This window comes from Notothenia coriiceps, unplaced genomic scaffold (assembly GCF_000735185.1).
Source record: "Notothenia coriiceps isolate Sejong01 unplaced genomic scaffold, NC01 NC01_scaffold00037250, whole genome shotgun sequence".
NCBI lineage: Eukaryota > Metazoa > Chordata > Actinopteri > Perciformes > Nototheniidae > Notothenia > Notothenia coriiceps.
The window spans coordinates 7,762,735-7,769,851 of NW_011369951.1; the positions used below are offsets into that span (position 1 = coordinate 7,762,735).

At 36.4% G+C, this 7,117-nt stretch overlaps 1 long non-coding RNA gene across 1 annotated transcript in view; it reads left to right on the top strand.

The window, feature by feature from the left end:
- The first annotated feature begins 5,335 nt into the window (after window positions 1-5,335).
- Window positions 5,336-7,117, top strand: part of LOC104966839 (uncharacterized) — a 7,648-nt gene continuing 5,866 nt past the window's right edge. The window contains exon 1 of the long non-coding RNA XR_800681.1: window positions 5,336-5,763. This is a non-coding gene — a long non-coding RNA (uncharacterized lncRNA). The remainder of the gene's footprint in view (window positions 5,764-7,117) is intronic.

A 7,117-nucleotide genomic window follows, 5' to 3' on the forward strand; every position in this document is an offset into this window, starting at 1 on the left:
TAGGGTCAATCTTCAACAATATTATATCATATGTAATATTTAATATATTATATAAAATAGAGCAGGACATCTTATATTTTAAAGGTTAAAAACAGCAGGTTACAGCTCCACCTTTAATTATTTAAAAACAATATTTATCTAAAGAATGTTGACTTGACCTTTTTGCTTATAGCCTGTCTTTATGATAGTAGATTTTTCTCTGGGCTTCTCTGGGTTTTTTGTTCTGTGTTTATTCTTTACTTTATTAATGTATTTCCTTATATTGTGTTATGTTAATGAATGCACTTGAAAATGAAGTATACTACCCACAATTGAATAATCACCAGCAGGTTGAGATACGTGGTTCTCACAGGCAGCAAAAAAGCTACACACATAGGATGATCTAACATACTGTAATAATTCATTTACATAGATTAAACTACCTCACAGAATATTATGTAGTTAAAATGAGCATGGCACCTAGCAATTAGTTTTATTATCGGTTAATGAAAATCTCAGTTTTCTTATATCAAACCCCCTGAAGTGTTGGCTTCAACTGATTAGTTTAATTATTTTTATTTATTTTAATATTTGAATTATCATTTGACTCATCTGCTGATAATTTACCATTTATGGTTTGGCCTATGAAATGACAGAAAACTGTTAACATTTCTACAGTTTGTCAAAGCCAATTCAATTCAATGTTTTGTCAGTCAAAACCACAAACTCACTTTCAAATAATATGAAACAGAGCAAAGCAGGAAACGTCAACCTATTCGGGATTTATTGAGATGGCTCTAAGCACAACCTTAACATTTACAACTGTAAAATGCAGATAGCACATTAATGTAGTAGCTTTACTTATCCATTAAACATATCATAGTAAAACACTGACAGGCTTTTACTTGTAGTGGGAGTATTTTGACATTGTGTTAATTGTACTTTTAGTGCAGTAGAGGACCTGAACATACTCACGTTGTCTGTAGCAGTGCTTTCCTTCGTCCCCGTCTGGCCCCCGCTCAGCTCCGCTATATCCGCACGGTCACCAAGGTCACCAAGGTCACTGCCGTACAGCAGCTCCTCCAGGGCCTGGTCGTCTGCGGACATCATGATTGTCCTGAGGAGGAGGTGGGGAAATAATCAGTCCACTTGGTAATCACAGCCGTCATTAGAGAACTAATAACACACACTTAATGTCCCTATTAATATACAACAACAACATCCAGACCCAACTGAAGCTACTGTGACAAGGCTGTTCTCTTTCTGTGAAATGTGTTTACTTATGTTTCGTTTTTCTTTTTAAATATGTGGTGGTTATATACAGTATGTAAGAAAGCTTTACAGTTGCATACTATACGAACTGTAGATGTTCACAACCACCAGACTGACTTCCACATTTAAAGGATTTTTCTAAGACTGTCAACCATTTTGAAATGTAAAGACTCACCATTTGGCAACATTGAATTTAAATTAAACACATTCCACACATTTTGACATCACTGGCTCACTCAATCTTCATTTTCAATGTATTACTAGTTTGAAGACTAAATAGTTTAGAGTCTCTATAATTGTTTGACTGTCTCTCCATCTCTTCAACACAACAATATTATATGTATCAACAGTTGGGAAAACTAGTTTCTGAACATTCCTGAAATAAAAATACTTTTAAATCTTGATTTCTTAAATTATACCGAAATATGTTGTGCAAATAATGTTTATACTGATCTTTAATATTAAACGTCAATGTACAGATCGGAAAGCTGTTTACTATTGCTTTTTAAGAAGTTTTAATTAACAGAGAAACAAAAAACGAGGTATACATTTATATTAGGATGAGGTCAACATATTCAGATCATTCCATAGGGGTATGAGTGCTGTTACCTAATATAAAGATTATTTATATTTCACCAATCTTGAATTCATTAGAGGGAAAAATGTGTTGAGATATTCAGTAAAAGCAAGACAGTCACTATGATCTGTGTTCATCAACAAACTAAACACTTCTGACAAATCCGAAAAAGTGAAAAATCCAAAATGCAAAAGTTATGTGATAAAAATATAGATGTACTCAGTCCTTAGCTCCTACTTTTGTTTTTCCACTGACATAAACGTGTCATCCTTTTTCAATCAAATGAAAGAGGATCTAAATATTGAGATGAAAGAATCAAAGGTTTATTTGTTCACACTACTGAGCCTATATTGGAATGAATAGCTACATATTTAGCTATAAAGAATAACGATAAGAAATAGGGTAGAAATAAGAATATCAAATATACAGATTTACTGTTGACATTCGGTCAAACAAAACCAGACATTTAAAAACTGTAATTGGCAGTTTTCACCCTTTTTTTGTAGATAAATAAGTAAAAAGAATTGCATCCTTCACTTTTTTCACCAAAGGTAGAGCGAGGAAGGAGGAGATCAAAAACTTCTTACCTTGTCTCTCGTTGGTCTCCACTGAGGGAGCTCCGTGTGAACCCTTCAAACGACACCAGAAGATCTCACCTTTCCGTTAGAGCGTGCACAGACTGTGTGAGAATTAAACTTTTTGTTGCCCTCCCTAATGTCTTCTTTATTGTCTTGATCTTGTGGTTTTGGGATCAGTTTCCACTCTTTCCTGTGAGAGCTGACCTGAGATCTGCTCCACATCATCCTCCACCAATCACAGACCGAGCACCTGCACTGACCCCACCCCACTGCCAGTCCCAGATGACCCCCCGGCATACACCTGTAAACAAGAGGCGCAGGTGGCTCAGAGGGCCGGTAGAGAATGATCTGATTGGCCGCCAGATGGTTTGAGGGGGGGGCGGTGCACCCTAGGGACCAATTAAAAAAAACAAAGGGTGTTTAAAAGGACGTCTGGGATTTGCACTCGAGCATGAAAAGACAACGACAAGAGCTTTTCCCCCGGTCCCTCGGCTGTGTTGGACCTAACAGGTTTCTCCATTTCAAATGTTTCTCCCGTTTGATATCAACCATAGAGGCGAACATTTGATTTAATTTGCCTTTGTGCAAAATGAAGACAAAGGAATAAAGGAAGGAATAAAGGAAATCATCTCGTTTATTCACAATATAAATTGACTTGAAACCCATTAGAAACGAAAGGGAAACAAAAGATGAACGTAACAACAATCATAACACTGTACAGTACCATAGTAAAAGTGATTTTCATAAAATGTTAAGAGCCCGAAATCAAACTCATTTGGACACATTTTTGAAACCTTTGATGACCTGTCTAAAGTAAAACCTTTGGATCCAAATATGTTGAATTAAAAAACGTTTCAATCATGACAACAAAGGTTGAGGCACTGCTGGCAAAAAAACCATTATCATTCTGTCTGAAGTATTTAGATATACGACATGATGTGCTTTTTAGTCCACGATCAAACGTACATGATATAGCAGCATTAAAGAACACAAGAGATGACAGAGAGCAACCTTCTGAGCAGATGATTTAGTGCTCTTCTATCTTTTTATGGATCTCCATTTTGACTTTTTCCCCGAGGAAACCTTCTCATCCTTGAAGACAGCATAACAGCTGATAACTTATGTGTACGAAGCATAACTGCTGGTTCTAACATATAGACAATAATTAGCCAGAGGGAAAATATTGTTTTACCAATGTGATGTAAGATAGTATAAATGTCTTTGAATGTGTGGATGCTACACTTTAGCAGTCTGGAATGTTTCTAAAACTTCTGCTCATATTCATTTCTGATGAAAGCATTGAATTATAACCATTAATAAAGCCTCACTCAAATCAAAGCTCTGTCTTTGGGACCAGGGCTGTGAACCATGGACCCCGTCCCCCGGAGCCGGTTTTGGGGGCTGACATTTTGGGATGGTGCCCTTCCACCAGCTGACTGTAGAACTGTGAGGCATTGTCTCGGACACAAAGATCATTAAGTAAAGAGGAGGGAAGGTCTGGCTGCAAACTGGAAGACACTATGTGATTTATATTGCAATAATAATACTGAATATTGGCATGCAGTAGATATAATAAATAAATTGTTATACAACTCTACTGACTGGTAACTTTCGTTTTGGAAACTACAATCAACTAATAATAGAGTAGCCTACTGTACTACACAACTCAGTAATGCAACATAACCTGCAAATATTAACCTTACTTTTCCAACAAGGGACATTTTTCCACGAGTGATTTTAGTTACTTTTAAGTAGCTACATGATGCTATTTCTTTAAAAGTAACTTTAAAAGTAATAGCAGCTACTCGCAGAACGAGTAGTATTTTTTATCCACCTTTAAGTCATGTTGGGTTGTATTTTGCTCATGATACTCATTACTTAATATGATGAGATAAACATTTACGATTTGACATATGTTACTGAGTACTTTTAGAATATAAATTGCTACTATTGCTAATATCTTCCACCAATGCCGTTAACATGTGGAGCTGCATGCTAGCAATTCAAGTTAACTTTAGCCCCTTGGCTAGCTAATTTTAACGTTAGCATAACATTTAAATACGACACATCACAAGAAACATACTCTATGACGTTATAGTAACTCATTATATTAGTCTTTCCTAACACGTGAACATTTTATTAACATATTGGTGGAGTTTATTCAACTTTTCAGCTTAATATGAATGAAAATATATCAAACTAAATAAGCCAAAGCTAGCTGCTAAACTAGTTTAACGTTAGTTTATTTAATTTGAGATAACAGAGACAAATATTATTATTTTATTAACTCATCAAAATGAACACCTCTGCATAATTGTTTACGTTAGATTTGTTAAATGATACTTTTACTTCAACATTTGAATGCAGCAATTTTAATTGTAAGCACTTCTTCATGGTATGCCTATTAGAAAAGTTACAGAAATAATAATACAATTAGTAAGAATAATAATACAAAAGGTCCTCATATATAATTTCCCCCCAACTATGTTGCCTAATTAGTATTTTTACGAAAAAGTTATTAGCCCATGCAGCTTTCAACTTTAATTATTTATTTATTTTAAGGCTTTGCAACACTACATGATAGTAAGACATGGAGATATTTACCTAAAGACAAAGAAGACGTACAGACTCAACTCTCCATCACTTACCTGCTTGTAGTCTGGGTTGTACTGTAAACTAGGCTATTTCATTAAAGGGCTGCAGTGCATCTGACATATGTTACAAAAAGCAGCAGGGGGCGCTGTTGAGCTTCATATCATGAAGAGTTTCTAGGCTTCAAAACTCAAACCAGATCCTCTTGTTTGGTTTCATTTCAGGTGGATTTCATCAAAAATGGCTTTAACACATTTGCAGAACTTGTGAGGTAAACACACAATGTAAATGTTTTTTCTTTTAAGCTACAGAATGAAGTCAAACATACCATGAGCTCAAAACAATTATTTATTTCCTGAATAGTAAACATTTTGCAGAGAAAAGGATTTTGCACGACCAGCGGCCAGCAACAAGATATAATAATGATTCTGTATTTTACTGCATGTATAACTCTTTGAAAACTGGCTGATATTTATTTACAAAACACATACAAAAACACTGAGAAGTTGTAGTTCTGGTACATAATTCTAAAAAACTAAATGTGGTTAAAGTGCTGAAAACACCAGATATCACATGAAAAAGTGATCCTGCATTAAATGTGAAGTTTCAAATGTCTCAAAAGGTCAGCACACAAAACCAACACTACCCTTTTGGCTTGAAAATATTTAACCGTTCAAAAAGTGGATAATCAGATTTCTTTTTTTCATATTGGGCCTTTTAAATGTAGATATAATCAATATAACTCACACGCCAAATGTCATTTTTGTATTTGAAACAATTTCGGCCCCATATGATATAAAAGGAAATTGTTCCAAGCAAAAGTGACCCTCGATTATTATTGAAGCACAACGGGTTCTAAATATAGTTATCATTCTTCAGGCTACATGCAGGCTGCTCAGTGGTTACATTGAAGAGGATTAAAATGTGATTTGTTATTCTTGAATATTTTGAGCTGATAGTCCCTGTTCCAGTTAAAATAGAGTGGTACAGTGATGGCATTTTTTTGTACGCCAAACCGGAAGTTAGTTACACAAGGGCTCCCTCGACAAAAAGCAAAGGGATTTTTCCACTGGAGTTTTGAATTTTGTAGATAACAACATATTTGGTAAACACAGGTTTATGATACCGTAAACATTTTCAACAGAATAAACTCCAGTACAATTGGCAGAAGTAAAAAGCTAATATTATGTTACTTATAAACGAAACTACGTCACATGATTTCACGTTACCACCGCTAAGCTTTGTTTACAAAATGTGAAGCTTGTGTTAACCGCTGACCTTATTTCAAGCAGAGAACCAAAAACATAAAAAGAAAAAGGAACTGCATGTGGTATAATGCTAACTAATTTCTGTGTATAAGGACTCATTCCTGCTCAACCATACAGACCTTCTCCTGGCACTCTCCGTGCGAACTTATCATTCATTTCAAACATCATCCGTCACATGCTGATGTGATCCAGATGTCTGTGTTCTTTGAAAACGTGTGGGCCTGAAGAGCCCTTTTAAGATGACATACTGAGATGTAGAACAAATTTTGCTTCAAGTTTAACCTGATGCTAACCCGTAGCATCTGTAACTTATCCTTGACGTTAATGTTAGCTCACGAGTCACGACAGCGGCCATTTTCTTTCCATCACTAGCTGCATAGCCTTTCACTAACGGCCCGTCCACACACAGGCATGAAAAAAATCTTGAAAAATCTTGATGTCTGAAGCTTGGCGATTTCACGCGCCCAAGGCGACCAACAACCAATCAGGAATCTCCCAGGAATCTCCCGCCCGCCCCCGGCATACAAAGCCTGTCCATTCAATGTTAAAACGAAGTAAACTGGATATAAACTCCCCAAACAGGTGAAAACCTACCAGTTTCTTACGAACGCTTCGAACCGTAGGTCGGGTTAGTAGGGCAAATACGTTTAGGGCGGTCACGTTCGCGATCGGGTAGGTTGCGCACATTTGCATGCGTCTATGGCGACACGGCCAGAAAAGGTATACAAGTATTTTTACCTCCTATTTAATTAGTAGCGACATCCTTTACAGGGGCCAGGAAAATGCTGACGATAGTACAAAGTGGGATGCCCTGGACATTGGCCTCCTTGGTCCGTCCTCCCTCCCCGTTC